Genomic DNA, 22715 nt, shown 5'->3' on the forward strand with positions numbered 1-22715 from the left:
TTGTAAAAAACCACTTCTAGTATACTCTTTAATTAATGAAAAAACAAATTTTGAGTCTGAAGCTCACTTCAGATAATTTTATGACCAAAACTAACATTTTCTGGCACCCTAATTTAGGGCAAGGACAGATATAATAAATTTTATATACCAGGCTCATCCAAATATATGTATCGGTAACCCAACCGTTTAGAGTTCCAACAAAAAATGGAAATGGGAACTCGTACAAGTCGATTCATCTTGGACTGAAACATCTGTTGAAATGTACTTAAGTCATCTTAGCCCAACGGGTCAGAATGAATGAGAATCAGTTCCTTGAAAAAATTAAAGGTACCTAATGGTCCTTTATTTACATACCTTGTAAATGTTATGCACTACTCTCCCACCGGGAGGAAAACATAATATAACATATTATGTTGTAATAGTATATGTACAGATTTACAGCCGTATTCATAAAAAATCCTTAAATGAGGAATGATCAGCTTATTAGCTAATCCGCTGTTTAGGCTTAATAAGCCGTTGATAAGAACCATGATTTATAAACGTTTATTAGGGGCTTCTTAACTAATAAGCAGATTAGACGCGTTATGTTGGCATCTTGGCGCATCATAGACTAAAATATGGCTGAACATTAAATTAAAAAAAAAGTTTGACAGCAGCACTAGCGGCCAATCGTAATATCATGAAGAAGTTGATTTACTATTTTGACTAATTTTCGGAATTATCTCTTATTAAAATAGCTTCTGTGCCACAAAAATAATTAAAGATTGCTGCATGGCCGGAAATTTTATAAAACTTGGTGAGTAACTACGTTTACAGACAAGTATCTTATACAGCAACAAGTAATAATATGAGTTCACTGCAATGTTGATATACCTATATCTTATTGCTTTTAGTTTCAATATTATGTGGAATGGAGTCGAAAGAAGTGGGGTTCTTTCAAACTAACCGAGAAGTGCATAATTAGCGAAGAGAAGAAGTCGAAGCCAGATACCGTACCAGACCCCACTCGCCTCCGCAAGAAGAACCATTGAATAATGGTTCATGAGTTCACACTAATTTATTCTGGTTGCGGCAGAAATTCACAACGGGTCAACAAAACGAAGTCCATTCAGACTCACTAAATCAGGTATGAACAATGTCCTATACTTTCTTGTTTACCTTACATACCTGCAGTGTTTAGAGTTAGACAAAGAAAAGTCTGCAGCGATTTTGATGATAACTCTAGGTACAGTTCAAATTTTGGGCATGACCATCTATTTATAATATATTATAGACATAGGTACGTAACATAAAATGTAGTATCTGAACATGTTAAGATTGACACTTGCATTGACGGCTTTGACATTATTTAAAGGTTATAACACTTATAAATTTGGTAAATTTATCCGTGCTTTGTGGAGCTTGGTGTATTTGTTTAAAATTATGCATAGGTACCTACCTATTATAGGTATTATATTTCTTAACCATACAATGGAACCAAATGATAATTATATGTACAAGTGATGTTTTATTGTAACAAGCCGTTGTGTCGCGAGTTTACTTCTTGTCATCGTGTCATTAGTAATAATTTTGTAATGGTATTTATTTTATGCATGGAACAATGCGATGGTTATTATACTCGATCACCTAGCCAACCTACTTACTACGAGGAAGGATGGTTCACAAATTAGGCAGTATTTAAATACCAGTGTACAGGTGTGTGTATAGATACTGTGTACCTGCTGATTAAAAATAAGATGTTTTCTGCGTACAGTTGGTTATAATTAAGTTGGCTAATCTATATCTCATCAGACAGTTTGGACATCTATTCCAGAGAGTTTGTAAGGTCAATGTACAATGATATCATATTATAGTACCTAATAGGTAATGAATAATAAATGAAGTCATATTGATCTCTGTCTATAGCTTAAAATGATACTTAGTTACCATAACTATATTGAATCATGTGACCCTAACTTAAGTACATCCATTATATCATAAGCTAAAAATTAAAGAAAATTGTTGAATACAAAAATACTTTTATTCAAATTATTGCATCTTTTCAGATCCTGAAAGTACCATCATTAGCCACTGTTATTGTTGAATAACTCCAGGCTTTGGAAGAAAAGCTGTGGCCTGTGAACAGCTGTGAATATTGGTCAGAGAAGTGTAACTGACTCCGTACACTGCAAGTCCCAGCAGGAAATCAGCAAGAAACCTAAAAGAAAAAAAACATCAAAATGAAAACCTAGCTTGATTTAGGTTGAAGTAATAAAATTGTTCTAATTTAATTGGTGTTTTATTTTACTAATTAAATATATTTTTTGACTTGTTAAGGTTTGTACAATTTTTATTAATGATGTACAGTCACCTGCAATAATATGTTACACAACAAAGGCCCATAAGAGCATTGCACATTTTTGCAGCCTTCGAAGAGTAACATATTATTGCAGGCGACTGTACCCATATTGAAATACTCAAAATTCCATTTTTCTAATTACAATGCAATAAAATCTTAAATGTATCTAGCAGTCTAATAGGGATGTTTCCTGTACTTAAAATAAATTATGTCACACCATACCATGTATAAAATAAAGCACCAGATTATTATTAGAAAATAAATTTTCATATAAATACCATAATAGCAAATCATTTTGAGAGTTCTAAAAAGGAAAGTAGGACCCTATTTTGCACATATTTATGATATTCATGTGTTTGCAATATTGTTCTGATGAAAGTGTACAATTTATATAAAGTAAAGTAGATATTCATAGGTAAGTTCATGCTATGTACCTAGTTCAAAGAAGTTCAAAAATAATATTGGTAATTAATGGTTCTTATGTAGAATAAAATTAAAAGGTATTTTTGAATACCAGACAATGACAAGGACAAGTTTAGTGCTGCCCATCTGATATTAAGCACTGCAGCCTACAGGCAACTAGCGGAGTTACAAATAGCCGACAGTGCATTTTTGGGAGCACTGGAAACCTTAGCGTCAAGAACAGGTAGGTATAGAATCCAACCTGGATGACCATACTGAATAATTAGTTGAAACTTTCATTCTATAAAGTTCAGCTTGCAATATTTTTACCTGGAGGCCAAATTGTTATGCTCAAAGCCAATATTGAGCAAACTGCCTATGCAATGACTGCATATACCCGTGACTTTTTCAGATTTTTCATCACTTTACCAGACTGACAAGAGTGCACACTTCTTTTACCTGTAAATAAGTTGATACTTTTAAGTAGTGCCTACTTACCTGTGATATTTTTTATTAAACACAGTCGGTTAAATATGTCTATAAAACAAGTTAACTTATGGTAAATATTATAATCTCATTAGGTATAATGGTTAGTTATTCAATTGCAAACTATGAACGAGATTGATGTACTCTTACAGGGTCTATAATATTATATAGGTAGGTATAATGTGCGCAAGAAATGCAATTAAATTTAAGTTTGCGAAATGCGAACACCCTGATCTTAAATTAAAAACAACGTTTCTGGCAAGTGGTAATAACGAATAACTAAAGGGTTTACGCACAAATATAAGTAAGTCCTCGCCGTGTCCGACGATGGCGACTCCTCCAAATATTTTTAATTAGGAACATGGAACGCTCTTATATTACTTGCCAAGCCAAACTTGGTTTCGAAAATGCGATTGTATGGCGAGCAATGAAGCTGGCCCGCATAGATTTAAGTGAATCTGGCGGTTTACCTATTTCTCCAAACGCCTAATAGCTGTGAGGGAGGAACTCGCTCCGTTTATGATGCATTTTTCCGACTACGCGATCATAGAATTCTGTTGCCTTCTTCGATATTTTGGTTAAACGAAAATCACCATACACAAAATCACATAAACAACTTATAAAAAGCGGGATATTTAGGTTTCGCGCCATTTTCGCACTATATCCAGGTATGTAATACGTAATTGCACATATTAAAGTTGTTTTCCATTCACATTTGGGATTTTAACCAAAACGTACTATTTGCTCTTGCTCTTGTCACTCTTGCCAAAATCAGCTGTTTCGTGACCGCCATCTTGTAAAATAGCAGATAATAAACAGATAAAGAAGGGTCCTCGGCTCCGTAACTTTCCGAGGATTTAATAAAGAGATGATCAACTGTTTAGCGCTAAAAAGTGTTTATGAATCACGTTTTGTGACATCCGGTTATCAGCAACTGATGATCAATGCTCTAACTGTTTATGAATACGGCTGTTATACTTTATGTCTTCACTCAACGAGTGACTGAGTATATTTTATTTCTGTATCTTGTCTTCCATTGGTATTAAAGATGATGCTTTGTAAGTTTCAAAATGTGCATACTTTTCCAACGGAAAAGAGTGAAAAGACGATCAGAGTAAAGTCGTGATCGTGAATAAACAATCTTCGACACTGAAGTTACTGCAACGCAGTATTACTGAGGCCTGAGAGGTTATGATTAGGTTATGATAACTTTTTTATTCATTGTTATTATCATTCGTATATGGTTACAAAAATGTTGTTTTCCACCGGAAAACAGGGCATACGAGTAATATAACATACTATGCCAGTAATAGTATTTGTATGTAACAAAAACATTGTTGGGATGACGGAAACATGTCATAGCGTCATATGTAAATTACTCCAAATTTCGTAGATCTTCATATCAACTCTTCTTTTTATAGTAATTTAAACTTCCACTTATCATTTTAGACATAATAATTTTGGTCTGTATTCCTGAAATTTCACTGAAAAAACAATTTATCACACCGAAACCGGTTTCGCGAGACGTTCCGCGTTGGCGCGAAACTAAAAACTGACATAATGTTGCCAGCGGCTGGGTTTTTTCTTTTTCTTTCTAGCTCTTAAATTCGCGACGTTCTATGGCAGAACTGAAGACAACTACTACATTAGTTTACCACGGACTAAGTACAAATATAATTGAAACTTTTTAAACACATTTTTAAATGTACGATGATAACTATTTATACTGATACTTAATTTAATGTTATTTTATTGAAAAAACATTATCTTAATTTACCTAAATACATCAATATTCCAACATATAAATCATAAACCATTCATCTAGATCACATCACATACGAGAATTACCGCTGCGAATTGCTACGCCGCCGTAACCCATAGGCCGTGACAAATTTATTCAGTGCAAGTTTAGTAAGTGTTCTGTCACAGAATAAATAATAGTACTAAGTACAGAAGACTCACTCTCTAACAAAACGCGTCTGTTACGATCAGCACAGATATGGCCGCTAGGTGGCGACAACGCCACGCGCGGCTTATGGCAAACCCCAAAATTGGGGCCGAACGGATGTACTTTTAGCTACCTGTAGCAAAGCGACGAAATCGCGGAGTGAGACACGCCTGGTTCTGTGAGAGAGAGTATAAAGAGTTCAATACATAGCGCAGGTTGCGTCACAGGTGCTGCACACACGGCATGCTTCGTCAAAAAATACAGAACAGCAACAAAAACACAGTCATCCGAATAAAAAAATACTTTTTAATAATTACGCCCCTAAGAGTTCCCTATTCCAGAGTTCCATTTTCCAAATGTCTACAACCAAGTTACGGGAAACGAACTGACGTAGAGGTCGTCATTGGACGCGACAGTTAGTTATTTTCACAGTAGCACAAAGGCGTTAAGAACTGTTAAGTACTTACTACAGAGATCTGATATATTTACGTGGTTCCAGTGAATTTAATTTATCTTCATTCTTTGAATCACATTTACATACGCTTTAGGTCTGACAGAGTAAGAATTACTCGAATTCTTACTACTTTAATGGTTGTGCTCATTAGTTATTTTCACTACAGCGCCATTAACTGTCACCACGGAGACTCGACACGCGGACCCGGGCGTGTACTTGACGCACCGCCAGTTCGTCTTCAAGCCGTGCTTGCTGTACATGTTGAAACGCCTATTGTCCAGCAGCATCACGATACCGCCGCGGTTAGAAGTTTTATAAATTGGACCTGGTAATAAAACGTATACCTATTCAATATATGTAAAATGTTTGGCTCTTATAGTAAAAACACTATAGGCTAAGTTTAGTTAACATTAGTTAGTAAAAGCAAGATTCTTGTAGTTGCCGGCCACATTTTGCAGTAAAAGTGTATCACATCTAGACGTATGTTTATAAAGGAGAATGTTAATATATTATATACCAGACATTTGGTACCTGTACCTACATGTTGTAATAAAACAATATTAGGTTAATAAAGCCATTTATATTGACACTTAATTCTAATGCTTTTTTATTGATAAAACACTATCTTCATTATTTTAAATACATATATTACAATAAAATTAATTTAAATACGTTAAATATTGACACAGGTAAATTCATAAATCATTAATCTAGATCACATCACATACATCCGTATAAACGGTGCTGATAAGCAATAATGGGTTAATCCATATTCATTTTGCAATAGATGTCAACACAAAAAATTGAGGCTTAAAGTTGACAACTTATTGCTAAATGAATGTGGGTTAACAAATTATTGTTTATCACTCTTATCATCATACTCGTACTAAATAGGTACGAGAATTGTCGCTACGAACTGCTACGCCGCCACCGTAACCCGTAGGCCGGAGCCAGTTTATTCAATACTAGTCGTACAGAAAAAGAGTGTTCTGTGAGAGAGCGGATTATGTACATATTTAGTATTATAAAATGTATCAATTTACAGCTATGTTACACACAGTATTTATTACATTTAATAGAGCTACTCAGAGTATGGCTCTCACCAAAATGATCCTTAAATATTAATTTATTTTATTTTATATAAGAATAGAGTGTAGCTAGGCGTTACACTGCAGTGTAAAGTCATCCGTCTTCCTTTCCCACGTACCCTGGTCATGACTGATCTCCCGCCAGCTGCATAAACTTAAACACACATTACATCTAAAAATGCGTGTGTTGATTATTGATCCTAACCACAACTCCGTTCATGGTCTGCACGGAGACGCGGCACTCGTTCGTGTACTTGACGCAGCGCCAGATTATCTTCGGCCCGCGGACTTTGTGACGGTTGTAGCGATTGTTGTTGAGTAACATCACTATGCCGCCGCGGTTGGAGCTTGTGAAGAATGGAACTAGAAATGAAAATCTTATTGAATGTTTGTCCGTAAGAGAAAACACACAGTTTCGCATCTTTTGAACGTCAGCGTTTAGTCGCTGCGACGTTGCGTCGAGCAGCAGCAACAGATCCTCATAATAATTTTTTTGGTTTATTTATCTAAAGATTCTCAAAATGTTTGATTCACACAGATTATAGGACAGATAAACGAAAGAGAAATAAAAAGGTAGCTATTGTAGGTAATTATTATTTAGTTAATTTGTAATATGGGTAAGTAACTAATACATTTTGGTCTTTATGATTAGTAGTTCTTATTGCGTCAGCCATTTATTCATTTTATAAGCATTAATATTGAATTTAGTTAATATTATACACAGCAGCAGGCAGCATCTTTCTGTATGGACAATCCATTGAAACTTTTTATAAAATACAATACTATATCTACAATAATTATTATTAACAAGACCGAAGTGATCCCATAAGTGTTCCGTGAACAAAGTTTTGTAGGTACGTAACACTAAAAATTACATAGTAGGTACAACACGATTTAACATCATAAACTATTTAGCAGCCGATATTATTAAGCGATATATTTACTCTACTTCACGCACCACTAATGGTTTGTCCATCTTTCTTCTTATCTTGTGCACTTTGTGTCTATCTCCTGTCAGCCACTTACAAATCTTTATTCCTTGTAACACAATTTAACGTATGTACAGGACACTTCGCGCACTCAGCTTCTTTGGTCATATCATGCCGTCTAAAAAGCACGACCTAGAAAGGCAGATTATCTTGGGCCAAATAGAGGGCAAGCGAGCGCGAGGAAAGCACCCACGAGATGGTCTGATGTTGTGAAGAAGGTGGTTGGCGGAAACATGCAGTGCGTGACCCATATGGCTTATGATCGCACACTGTGGAGACGTAGCATACATGTGGTCGCGATCCTCAGCAATGAGGGACCGAGGAAGAAGAAGAAGACAGGACACTTCATATTATGGGGCAATTTAATGTGTATGTTCATTGGTGATTCTAACAACTTTCCCATCCACGGTGGCCACAGACACTCGACAAGTGTTCGTCCGATACTTCACGCATCGCCAGATGGTTCTTCTGCCTTTGCTTTTGTGCACGTTATACCGCCTGTCGTTCAGTAACAACACTATTCCGCCGCGGGATGACGCCGTGAAAACAGGACCTGAAAAGAAACGCTTCGTTAGCACAACAAACTACTGCAATGCCCTATACGTATAAATAGAGTCGGATCAAACTGACCCTACACGGCATTTGCAATGACAAAGTTTGGCAATGCCATCACAAATGTTAAATTTCTATGAAAAATAAAGGACAGTGTGGAATGTAAAATCTCAGGGACTGAAAAATACATCATCTCTCGGCACTAAAACACGTTCTATTAAAAAAATACTTTAATACGTACGTACAATATTAATAAATTCATAAATACTTTATTGAGTTTCAGATCATTTATGATTTCCTTAGTTGATTTATATATCATTCTTACTACCTAACTAATAACAAATAGTATACCAAATATATTTACCGCGTACCTATAAGTATTAAGACGACGCATGCAATTTTTAACATTCTAATTCTAAACAGAAAGATCACCTTATATTTAAACTGCATTGTATCCCGTCAGAAACTCCCTATCGTCCTGGAACGAGTGATAAACTGATGCGACTCTCGCGCACAGCGGTAAATGGTTATGGTTGTTAGTCGTCCGTACTATCGTAAAAACTGGTGTCTACGCTAATTCTTAGGATTAGTTGCCAAGCCACGTTTTCATGAGCCATGGCAAAATGCCGGGTCAACGCAAGGAAGATGATGATGGTCGTCCGGACTATGCGTCCGTCTACTGTGATCACGGATATCAGACAGTTCACTTTTCTATTTGCCCGAAAATGAGATATCATTATGGAAATAAGGAGGCTTATTATATGGATTGTATCCTGTTAGAAACTCCCTATCCCCTTCAATATCGTGTTGCAATGACAGATAAAGCGATATGACTCTCTTGCGCAGCGGTAAGTGGTTAGTGGTTATGCTCATTGGTCGTCCGGACTATTCGTCCGTCTACTGTGGTGACGGACATCCGGCAGCCGTCTTGTCTGTACTTCACGCAACGCCAGTTGGTCTTAGAGCCTTTGACCTCGTGTTGGCGGTACCGTTCCTCGCCTACTATCATCACGGGACGTAGGCGCCCGCGTCTGAAGGTAATGAAGACTGGTGCTAAAATATAATAGGAAGAGATTTAGAATGTTAAAATGTATAGTTAATTTCTCCAATATTCGTATTAAAACAAAGGTAAAGAATTGCAAAATATCTACCTACTTGAAAACGGAATACTTATCATTGGCAACATTCAAGTATTTTTTTTTTACTATCATCATATCATGGAAGTACATCCGAGAATATGTGATATGTGTGCAAATATGTATGTATGTACAACCATCATACCCGTAGGTACTGTATCTCTTTTGTTTTACAAAAGAACAAGAGAAGTAATAAAAGTAAATAAAATGAATGTTAATAGCACGCTGAATTAGTCGATTTTTTTGTTTCGGTCGATGTATAGGTAGAAAAACCATTTGGCATTCAGAAAATGGTTAAATAAAACAATGTAAAACAATTAGACAGTACGATTTTCTTTCTAGGGTTTTCAGTTATTCAAAATGGTAGTACATTCATTGATCGGACAGTTACTTTATTTTAATGATTCCAGCCCAGTTCAGAAACACACAAACTAAACAAAAATATTTACATAAGAAAACTAACAAAACCACAACGAAAATAGTCTAATTTAGGTAAGTATATAAACTTCGGTACAAAAGAAAAAATACAGTTCTTAATGGATTCGATGATATTCGCTTCAAAAACAATTATTTTACAAAATTACATACATTTAGACAAGAAACCATCAAATGTTTTATAGTATACATAAAAACTTTGATAGGTATACAATAGAGAATTAAGCTTGACAAAGTTTTTTAATTTTCATTAATGATTTCGATGGCTTCCATTGATCGCCACTACCACGTTATCAACAGTGACGAGGGATGCTCTGCACCCCTGGTTCCTCCACTTGGCACATCGCCATGTGGTCTTATACCCCGCGCTGTACAAGTTGTACCGAAACTCCCCGTTCACCACCAACATGGGTTTACCTTGCCGGGACGTTGATATGACCACTTCTGAAAATATATCATTTAATTTATAATTCCGGCTTTATTCTCTCATCTTTGAAGAAATATGTACAAGCTAAGTGATGCTTAAGGTGTTTGAATCAAGGAAATTATTAAGGCCTCTCCAATGCTTAATAATGTTAATAAGTTTTTACTTACAGACGCTGACTGTATTTTTCTTTTCACAGGCAACTAATAATACTGGCAATTTAAATAAAAGCTCGTAAAATACTAATATTGGCGGTGCTAATGGTGACTGATGGCGATAAAATTCTAAAAATATGAAACAAAACATTTTTTTATTAAACTTTAACAAGTACAACAAAAGTTATTTAACAAACTCAAATAAAAAACAATTGCTCGAACTTTAGAAATTAGTAGCCTTTCATCAGGTTTAAGAGACTGGTTTCCACACAACTCATCTTCTCATCTGTGCCATCATTGACACAATTTCACGCTTGCCGTGCTTGCCAAACTTCGATAACAAGCACAGGTAACTCAAGAATGATTATGTTCATCTTTAATTTTGATGATTTCATCATTAAAGGTCCTTATGGAGGCACGGCAGCCCGTGCCCCATCTGGTACACACGTAGAATCCGCGCTTGCCCTTGCTGTTGCTGTGCTGGTTGTATCTGTGTCTGCCCAGGAGTACGACTGGCTTACCATACTTGGACGTCGAGAACATGGGAACTGAAAACAGTTAATACCTTTCATTTATACAAACCGTACCTACCAGATAGTTTATGTATCCATCAGTTGGGTGGATTTTCTGAAGTAGGCCCGCCAGAGATCCAAGTAGGCGACTATTATTATGACAGCGGAAAATCGCACAGAACTGTCGTCATGAGGAAACGATGGAAAAGAAGACGATTATATATTGACTTTTTAATAACTTTACATGAGGAGACATTAAGACATTTTCAACATATTTATTATATTTATATGTCTATTATAACTATTTGTACAAACATTCACTTCTTATGCGAATGGAAATTCTTCGTCTGAATGATGCAATCATCAATAGTGGTGACATAAGCCCGGCAGCCCTTAGAACACTGCGAGCACACCCAGCGCACCCTCGGGCCCTTGCTCCTACAGTACTTGTTGTACCGGTACTCTCCTATCTGCAACACCGGCTTGCCAAATCTTGATGTTGTGTATATCGCTTCTGGAAACACAGAAAACTAGATATAAGTTGCTCAAAGATTGTTTTTCCTCAAAGAGGATCCACATGATGTTATTGAACACCCAACAGCCTATCATGCCTTCGGGCCCTTGTTCCTACTGTAGTACCTACTTGTTGTACCGGTGCTCTCCTATCTGCAACACCGGCTTGCCAAATCTTGATGATGTGAATATCGCTTCTGGAAACACAGGAAACTAGATACCTATAAGATGCTCAAAGATTGTTTTTCCTCAAAGAGGATCCACAACCTCATGATGTTATTGAACACCTAACAGCCCAACACGCCTTTGTTCCTACTGTAGGTACCTACTTTTTGTACCGATACTCTCCTACAAGTCCTACATATCTGCAGCACCGGCTTGCCGTATCTTGATGTTATGAATATTGTTTCTGGAAACATCGGTAATTACATCAGTGTGGATCAAAGATTACTCACTTCAATAACGATATGTCGTTCTCGTACGCCTAAGATTGACTCTTAATCATCTGACAAGTAAAATAATATTTTAGAATCACAGCACTTTATTAAACAAATGAAAATACTTACAAATAATACATAATTTTAGTGCAGATACACTAGCGCACCGCGTCCTAACTGCCCGACCATTGGTTAAACCGGTATGAATCCATCTGACTCACGGGGTACCAGCTGGGGGTCTCTAGTAGTATACACACGTACTATGCGAGTATATACCATGTCAATGATTATGCGGCGTGCTCTTAATCATCTCGTTGCCCACAGTGATCAAGGTAGCTCGACAGCCGCTATGCACCTTGGTGCAGATCCAGCGCTTGCGCACATTGTCACGACTGCCCGACCACTGGTTGAACCGGTACGCGCCCATCTGGATCACAGGGTTCCCGCTGCGGGTCTCTAGTAGTATCATCTCTATAATAACATGAAAAAAAAAGATTAACAAATATACGAATTGCAGGCAGCGGTTAAATCTTTGATTTGGAAATAGAAATACAAATATATTTAGTTGCTTAAATTGTATCCTTTTATTAAAACAGTCTTTATTTTACTATAACTAAGATTTTGGAAGAGTCGCTATCGTAGTCACATTCGACAAATCAGGGCGTTGTCATAGATATATGGCATAAATGTTACTAATCCAGGAATATACTTGCAGGACCAAAACGCAACAAAAAGCGGAGGGTCGTTTTAAACATCGACAATCAACAGTTACAATAATTCTAGTTAAATAGAAAAATGCAAATATATTATTCAGTATTTCGGACATTGTCTGATTAGGTTAATGATTATGACTATTGATCATTTTAACAATGGTCTCGTCGATAGTGACGATCCGAGCGCGGCAACCACTTCCCTTAGATATCCCGTTGTTGACCTTCGTGCAGTTCCAAGTCACTTTGGGCCCCTTGCTGCGGCTCCATCGGTTAAATCGATACGGCCCTATTTGGAGGGCTGGCTTCCCGAAACGTGATACCGTAAAATAGGGTTCTAAAAATAACATACATATATTGATCATGGAAGACCCATAATTATACATTATAACAAAGTCCGCGATTGCAACTACTCATTTCTACGAACCGTGATAGCTAGACAGTTGAAATTTTCACAGATGATGTATTTCTGTTGCCGCTATAACAACAAATACTAAAAACAGAATAAAATTAAGATTTAAATGGGGCTCCCATACAACAAACGTGATTTTTGACCAAAGTTAAGCAACGTCGGGAGTGGTCAGTACTTGGATGGGTGACCGTTTTTTTTTTTTGCTTTTTTTGTTTTTAATTATGGTACGGAACCCTTCGTGCGCGAGTCCGACTCGCACTTGCCCGGTTTTTGTTTTGATAACCAAAGTGTTCATTCAGGCTCACGGTAATAAGAACAGACGGATATAATTATAATTTGTATCACCAAAAATTGGCCTTGTTGATTACGGCATGGCCTTTCCACATGGAAACAATAAGGAAACAGGAGACAAGTAAAGCATTTATTTAAATTTAAAATTGTTTAAAAAATATTTGGAATGAGTATTTGAAATATTTATTGAATTTTAAAACAAAATGAGTAAAAGCTAACTGACCTTAATTTGCTACGGTGACCCAACGATTAAGAATGATTGTGTTCATAACAAAACTGGACAATAACATCATCGACAGTGTAAACGATGGCCTTACACCCAGTGGCGATCTTCACACACCTCCAGCGAATGCGAGGGCCTTTACCACCCGGCCACTTGTTGTACCGGTAGCGCCCGATTAGGATCACGGGGTTGCCGTACCGGGACTTCGAGAAAATCGGTTCGTCTGACGGTAAAAATGAAACATCACAACAATGAAACAGCTGAAAATAATATAAGAAACAAAATTGACATTCATAATTCATAAATGATTGTGTTGATTATAGAACTCGATGATGACGTCATCGACAGTGTAAACGATGGCCTTAATGGTGGTCCTACATCGGCTGGTAAGTATACAACATTTATTTATTTATTTATCTTTATTGCACAAAGATACACAATTATGTACAAATGGCGGACTTAATGCCAAATAGAAACACTAAAAAGATGGTGCAAGGAGGAACGAACAATCCAGTAAGGACAATTGACAGATACATTACAAAGACAAATATTGAATAATATACACTTACTTAAACATACATATATACTCGTATTATATAAATAGGTATATTAATACATATCTATACGGGATGATGGACACTAGTCGAGTTCTGTGACATTGTGTGACAGGGATAATAAAACACTATGCGTCGTCTAGTTTTTTTTGCTTTGCAACTTTTTCCTTTTCAGCTATTGCTCTCTTTTTAGCATGTTTCAATAAAGCACCGCTAAAAAGTTTTTCATTCTTCTCATAAGACCATCTGCAGTCTGCTTTAAGCAATACTATATGAAAGAGCTTTACGATATTTTCTAAAGTTTGAAAGGCAAACTTTTTTTGGAATCCTGCCGTTCTAGATACTCCTGTCCAAGACATCTTTGTCATTAAATCCCTGGTCATAATTTGCTCCGCCATTTTTTTTCCAAGAATTTCTCCTCTCCCTTGACCATCAGATCCAACATAAGAACTGAAATACTTTACCTGAAAAAAAATGTACTTTGTATTTGTAGGTAAGTACATACAGATTTTAAAATACATGACATTTTATTTTTAATTAGATATTGTAAATGTTTTATTTATAGGGTTTTGTACCTCATCATTAAAGAACAAAGTTTTGCTAACTATGTCGTGTTATATCTATAACAAATGATGAAACTAATTGTGAATCTCTATTTTTTTGTATAATTTCAAGATAAACACTTTACGAGCTATTTAAGATTTTTATATTGACGTTACACCCTTATCGCCGAAACGAATGGATCTAAAATTATTAAAAAATATACCACATCCACCAAAATGCAAAGCGAAGGGCAAAGGCATTATATACCATTTCGCGAAGCTCTTCATCGTTTTCTAAACCCTTATAACTTGGGTTTGCATTATACCAGATATACAAAATTCTCGGGATATGATATCAATAGTGGAGTTGACTTTCAATTCATCATCATCATATCAGCCAGAGGACGTCCACTGCTGGACATAGGCCTCCCCCAAAGAGTGCCACAATGACCGGTCTTGCGCCACCCGCATCCAGCAGACTCCCGCGACCATCACCAGGTCATCAGTCCACCTTGTGGGGGGTCTACCCACGCTGCGCCTTCCGGTACGTGGTCGCCACTCGAGAACCTTTCCGCCCCAACGGCCATCGGTTCTACGGGCAATGTGCCCCGCCCACTGCCACTTAAGTTTAGCGATTCGGAGGGCTACATCGGTTACTTTGGTTCTGCTGCGGATGGCCTCATTTCTGATGCGATCACGCAGAGAGACTCCAAGCATAGCCCTCTCCATTGCCCTTTGGGTGACTTTGAGCCTTCTTATGAGGCACACAGTAAGCGGCCACGTTTCAGTACCATATGTCATCACTGGCAACACACACTGGTCGAAGACTTTCGTCTTGAGACACTTTCAATTGCTCTTATAATTTAAATTTTATAGGTATCTAAAAAAACCCGAATTTCTTAACCGATTCACTCATGATCGATTCTTGATGATCATATCTTTCCTACTTTTATTACAATCCGCATGCAAATAATTGTATAGTGGTTAAATAATACGTACCATGCGTCTAAAATAATTTTCTTGACTTAATTCTCGATCCATATCTTGTAAACATGTGAGGTCATTCAATGGAAGGTGATACTTGTCAAGAATATCATCGTCAGGAACACTTCCTGACAGCTCTCCCAAGTTATTATCTTGTGACATCTTTTTAACGTCTTTGATGACGTTGTCTACCACGGTCGTCATTTTTACGGTGTTTACATTAAGCTGCTGCTGCAAAGCTGCTATACTTAATTTAATATGGTTCACGTCTGCCTGCAGGGAGTCCAATTTTTTCGGGCGTCGAACTTCGGCTTGAGCTGTAAATAAGTATTGTGTAAGTATTTTTTTATATAATATGGGTCATTACTTGAGGAGAAATAAAAATATTACAACAATGAAAAAGTATTTTGTGCAACAGGTTCTCACATAATCAGGACTCTTAAGAAAAACACATACCTACTTTGATCTGGTCTGTTTTATTTCGAACGTTAGAATATACACTGATTAGGTTCTTATTGTAATTAGAGATCAGCAAAGCTTATTTTTGGCAAGAATAAAACGAAAACCTAATTTTCATGGTTACGAAAATGAGCTTGATGACCACGAGAAAGAACATTTTCCCCATAAGTGAATATAATTAGAAAATGACGTGTATTAACCAATCAAAGCTGTATCAGCTGAAATAAACATAAACAATCAATATGAATATTTAACTTTATTTGACCACAAAAATCACGACTTCAAATCGCCATTCTTGTAACCTCTCAAATTAGAGTTTTAGAGCAAGTTACAATGTCCATATTGATGCTAAGTTTTATGTAATTGAATAATCGTTTTAAAATGTGAGCGTAATTTCGATTGTATGTCATCGGGCATTTCACGCGCGGCCATTATTTGTTGTTATGACCAACAACTGATTTATTAATGATTGTGTTCATGGCAGAATTCTATGATGACATCGTCGACGGTGTAGACGATGGCCTTACACCCGTTGCCGGTCTTGACGCACCGCCAGCGCGCGCGGGGGCCTTTCCCGCCGGTCCATTTGTTGTACCGGTACGGCCCGATCAGGATCACCGGGTTGCCGTACCGGGACTTGGTAAAAATCGGAGTACCTGGCAATAAAGTTTCTATAATTACAAACATATTTATTTCCCAATTAGAACGCGGTCTGAATTTGTCTTTTACGAATGAAAGTATTCGAGATACCTACTTATTATTGCTGTATTTGAATCATGAACCTAGTATAGTAAAAACAAACTTAAAATGTAGGAAAAAACCTATTTTAGGTCAGTTACGAAACCTCAAAATTGAAACACGAACATTTAACAAAACATCAGGTAGGTACAATACACGTAGAAGGAAGTAAAAATATAACTCTTGTAACTCTGAAAATGTTTTCATACTCGTTGGTACATATATTATATCTTTTTCAAACGTGGAATAAAATTCGTTTCTCATGTACAACTTTACACGAACTGCACGGACTGTTACCTAACCTACCTACAAAATCAACCGCAAAACATTTTTGAAACCGTTTTTGAAACAACTATCGCACACAATTTTATTATATTATAAATAAGAAAGAGTTTGAAATAATATCTATTTAAGTGTCTACGCCACAATGTGGTGATATGGTGATATCGTTAAGAACACGCCGACAAATGCCAGTTTACTATATATTAATTTGAATATGTCTTAACAATTAGGTATTTACAATTGATTTCTCAGACACTTAATACTTACTGAATGATTGAAAAAAACTTAAATAATATCACAAGTCATAAAGTAATAAATAATCTACCTACAACAATCATAAAATTGATTTGGACTAATGGTTGTGTTGATGACACATTTCGATGATAGCATCCCCGATGGTGTAAATTCTGGCCTTACACCCGTAAGAGACCTTGACGCACTGCCATCGTTTGCGAGCACCCTTACTGCCCACCCACCGGTTGAACCGGTAGGGCCCGAGCAGGATCACAGGGTTACCGTAGCGGGACGTTGTGAAAGTAAGTGGTCCTGGTGGTAAAAGTGGAACTGTCTCAATGAACAATCAGGCCAGGTGGACCCAGAACAGATTGTGGCATTTTGGATTTAATTTATCGCTGTTCAAATTTCTAACAAAAAGTTCGCTTGAAAAAAATTCAATCTAAACAAGTATACAAACCGGTCATATTCTATGGGTACTAGCCAGTTCCTTTGCTTGAACTTGGCTTGACACGCTGCCGCGTGTCTAGATATTACAATCAATAACAAAAATGTCCCTCAGTAATAATATCACAACATTCACAAATAGCTACGTAATGTAAAGTAAATTCTTTATTTGCATTAAATACATTTACATTACATTTTTTTTTACATTTGCGCTCATACATTTAAGTATAATAATCAAAAATACATTACAATTTTAAGCGACGTTATTAAAATACGTTATGGACGGGTAACTTTGCAACTTTACACCGTAACCGGTGGTTTGACAGTGTTTAAGTCAAAATCAATTTAACATGCTTGTAAACGGATTAAGTTGTCGGAACCGAGTAGGGAACAAGTACTCTACAATTACTTTTTAATGCTCAGTGGTTATGCTCATGAAGAAAAGTCACAATATCGTCTTCAATAGTTATAACTGTGGCCTTGCAGCCACTGGTTCTGTGTTTGACGCAACGCCATCGCACTCGGGGCCCTCTGCTGCCAATCCATTTGTTGTACCGGTGTGGCCCAATCAGTATAACCGGTTTCCCGTATCGAGATTTTCCAAACACAACCTGCTGATCTGAGAACAGTCACATATTTTATTTTGACCTTTTAACAAAAATTTTATGTACCCTTACGTTTAAATCATAATTTACCTAATACATACATACAAAACGCAGCACACCGCTGCATCATTACAACTATATTTCTGATAAGCCGAGAGTAAAAGGACAAGTAAATTTTTGTAGGTAATTTAGAAGCTAAAGTTGAATTAATTAAACATTCACAGTTTTCGCACATTATTCACAACATAATAAGTAGTGGTGGCCGAGTGGATATGACGTCTGACCTTCAATCCGGAGGTCGCGGGTTCAAATCCTGGCTCGTACCAATGAGTTTTTCGGAACTTATGTACGAAATATCATTTGATATTTACCACTAGCTTTTCGGTGAAGGAAAACATCGTGAGGAAACCTGCATACATCTGCGAAGAAATTCAAAGGTGTTTGTGAAGTCCCCAATCCGCATTGGGCTAGCGTAGGGACTATAGCCCAAGCCCTCTCGCGCATAAGAGGAGGCCTGTGCTCAGCAGTGGGACGTATATAGCCTGAAATGATGATGATGATGATGATTCACAACATAAAAAACCGGACAAGTGCGGGTCGGACTCGCCCTCCGAGGGTTCCGTACTTTTTAGTATTTGTTGTTACAGCGGCAACAGAAATACATCATCTGCGAAAATTTCAACTGTCTAGGTATCACGGTTCATGAAATACAGCCTGGTGACATACAGACAGACAGACGGACAGACAGACGGACAGTGGAGTCTTAGTAATAGGGACCAGTTTTTACCCTTTGGGTATAGAACCCTAAAAAGCAACTTAGTTCTTAACTTAGTCTACTTTTAGTTTAAAATATGCGTGAAATTAGTCGCTCACAGCTAAATCGATCACGAAGTGGTCTTAGAAACCAGGTGATCACGAATTAGTGCGAATAACAAATAACTCTTGAAAAGTAATAAAAATATTAGCAGTAAAAGGCAGCAAAAGGTCAAGAGATTGAAACCCAATAAAAGTGCATATTCATATTAGTCAATTTATTATTAACGCTCCAAAAATTATCTAAATCTAATGGTTATGTTCATGACAGAAAGCCACAATGACATTTTCACACGTGATAGCGCCAGCCCTGCAGCTCTTCTGACTAGACTTGACACACAGCCATCGAGTGCGGGGACCACCGGTGCTTCCACGCCGTATATTGTACCGGTGTCCCCCCACCAACATTACCGGTTTACCGTGCCGAGACAAAGTAAAAACTGGATCTGAAGACAATTAATCCAATTCAAACAAAATTAACGTTTTTAAGGTAAGTAATTAATAACTAGTTTTTATTAAACTAAAACAGGGACTTATTTATTTATCGTGAGCACTTACACTTATTATTTGTTACTTCCAGCTGCAGCTACTTGCAGGCAGACGAGGAATTGAATCTTCATGTTGTTTCAAATCCTCGTCTGCCTGCAACCAACAACGTTCGAAGCGTAAGAACAAGTAATAAAACTTTGTGCATGCGATATATCGCGAATAATTAGTATAATTTGTAACTGTAGGAAAAACAATACGAAACTCAGACCATTCACGTAATATAGGAAAAATTTAAAAAACTAGGCTAAGAACATTTAAAAATAAAATATATTTTTCATATTAGCTACCTACTTCTTTCTTCATGTCTCATAAACTCAGTGATTATGTTCGTCACGAACCGATACAACGATATTATTAGACGTAAAGACAATAGCCTTACAACCAACCACGCCGGAAGACTTCTTGACACACAACCACCTCACGAGAGGACCTTTACTGCCGACCCATCGATTGTACCGGTGTCTCCCCAACAGCATTACCGGTCTCCCACGCTTTGATGTAGTAAATACCGGGTCATCTGCCAATGAAAAAAAGTTAAAAATACTAATAATAAACATATGAACTGTACCTACATGATTGGCACTGATTCATTTGTAATAGATTTTATCCATGTTGTAACAGAATAATTTATCTAAATTAGAAACTAACTTTTTCAATCATCTCGCAGACTAACGAATCTACATAATTACGAGTATGTATTATTTAGAAACGAACTCACCGTCACCCTTTTTACGTTCTGCGCATTTTTATCGCTTATCACCATGCCTGTCACGCTATAACAAGTATGCAAGTGCGAAAGTGACGGGCATAGTGACAAGTGATAAAAATGTACCATGCTGCGCCCTCTGGCACAAAAGAGATAGGTACAGAAATCAATCTACATACAAAGCGCGCTCAAGCAACGCACACATAGACACTGCTCACGGACACGATATCTCGGACCAGTTGGGACTAGTGCGAGCGCGAGTGCCATCCGCTTGAGACACGCTCCTGTGAACTTTTTTGTGCAATAATGGAGAAACAAAACAAAAAGTTATTATAACTGTACAGTGGACGGTTGTTTAAATTCAACATGTAAGGATCATTATTTATTAATAGCTTATATTTTGATCATTCTTACTTTTGGTTATGATTAATTTATAAAAGAGTATCAATTGACTCATACTTGTCACTGGTTCCCGCCATGTTGAATTATTATAAAAGGTGGGTACCTCAGTGACAAGTGGCCAGTTCGAGTACGGACAAGTTAGAGTGAAGACGTCTTGAATAATTTATTGTAAATTGATTGTTATTATGTTTGTAACAAATGAATAAAGTTAAAATATTGGTACAAGTAATAGTTTTCATCATCAACCCGGTAATAGTCCAACAACTCAGAAGTTGGATCCAACAAAAATCGATAGGATTTTTGTCCACGCCGCACGAACGTAAGGTTTTCTTTTCTTTTTCGTTTGTATCAGTAAGTAAACTATGTTTACCGGAAAGTGTATTTAATTATGGTAAGTCAGTTCTTTATATTTCTTTTTTGTACTCCCTTTTATTTTAAATAAAATTGGTTTGATAATCTACCGTCAACGTCATGTCTGTATTAAATATACTGTATATATCATTAAAGATAATGATGATGATTTGCCCAGTTTTGGTATATGTATGTGTAGAAAGAACGTACGAACGGATGACGGGTAATCTCGCTTATAATAAAAATACGAAATATGAAATCTACAGTTGTCATTTAAGCGTTTCTGAATATTACATATGAGTTAGTGAAAATCAGATCAAATGTCATTATAATGCTTTTATCTTATCAAACTCGATTGTATGATGGTGTACCGCACCGAATATACCAAACTCAGTCTAAGGAATCATTATTTAGTCTTATTGCGTAGCAAGATAGCATAGTACAACTGTAGTAGTGGACTACAGTAGGATATTGTTTTATGTACATTAAGATTTACGATCTGCTGCACCTTTTGAGGTCAGTTTGCGTTACTAAAATTGTATGAATATACTGGCTTTGTAACCGTGAAACTGATGAGTAAACTAAAAATAAAATCTTGCCAATTGAATACCTCTGAAGTAAACCCCTGCTACGTTTGTTTTAGCAATACCTCTGGTACGAAGTTTTTAAACGCGATTTGCGTCAGTGTATAACTTAGTATTGTTACGAATGCATCTAAGAGATTGCTTTTATTAAAATGTTGGGCATTATAATATATGACCATTGGGAACTCCACTTTAAAATTATTCTGATCACTATGTAAATTTATTCATAATATTGCGATTCCATGCGCACAATATCGACAAGATTGATACATTATTTAAAAGATAATGACGTGTTGATCCAAGTTCAAATTGGAAACCATAATGCAAGGTTACGTTATGTAACTTGTGTACCTAGTGCTATTGATGTTTTTTTTAACCTAGTGGTTTTATACTGATGTTGGCTTTCATTCAGCGACGCTGCCCAACGCAGCATTACTTATAAAAGCCTCGATGAAGCTAAATGACTAGAACACGTGTTTATAATTATCTCCCTCTTGGATGGAAATACAACACCTCTATGACATGTTGGACGTTAAACGTAATAATAGTATGAATCAGAGTTGGGCACTTATAATTGCAATCTGTGATTAAACTAAAATAAAGCTTAGTCAAATGATTTCATAAGGAATAAAGTAGCGATCGTAAAACGAGCCTTATTTTAGCTGTATCAACTAAAACGTTAGTTTGAATAACCATGATAACCATTTGCTCGAATAATTAAAATACTTTCAAACCCGTGATCGATGATAAAATCATAAGTGTGTCATATCGAATTCAAGCTAATTGATAAATTCATAATAAATTTAGAAAATAAGTTGCCGCTATTAAAACTAACGTTACCATTCTCATTTTTTTAATTTAACTTATTTTGCCCAACTCTGGTATGAACATACCTACATCTATATTAAATCTCCATGTTATGGAGCGTATGTCGTTTGTTGAATACCCGAGCAGTAAGTC

The 22715-nt window shown here is 36.6% G+C and overlaps 2 long non-coding RNA genes across 2 annotated transcripts; one reads left to right on the top strand and one right to left on the bottom strand.

The window, feature by feature from the left end:
* Window positions 1–444: 444 nt before the first annotated feature.
* Window positions 445–2315, top strand: LOC134679590 (uncharacterized). The gene is made up of 3 exons (XR_010100358.1): window positions 445–796; window positions 894–1126; window positions 2046–2315. It is a non-coding gene; the product is annotated as an uncharacterized LOC134679590 (long non-coding RNA).
* LOC134679592 (uncharacterized) lies at window positions 1999–4196 on the bottom strand. The gene is made up of 3 exons (XR_010100359.1): window positions 3697–4196; window positions 3071–3199; window positions 1999–2197 (listed from the first exon to the last, which is right to left on the bottom strand). It is a non-coding gene; the product is annotated as an uncharacterized LOC134679592 (long non-coding RNA).
* Between the last annotated feature and the right edge of the window lie 18519 nt (window positions 4197–22715).

This window comes from Cydia fagiglandana, chromosome 2, assembly GCF_963556715.1.
Source record: "Cydia fagiglandana chromosome 2, ilCydFagi1.1, whole genome shotgun sequence".
NCBI classification, from domain to species: Eukaryota; Metazoa; Arthropoda; class Insecta; order Lepidoptera; family Tortricidae; genus Cydia; species Cydia fagiglandana.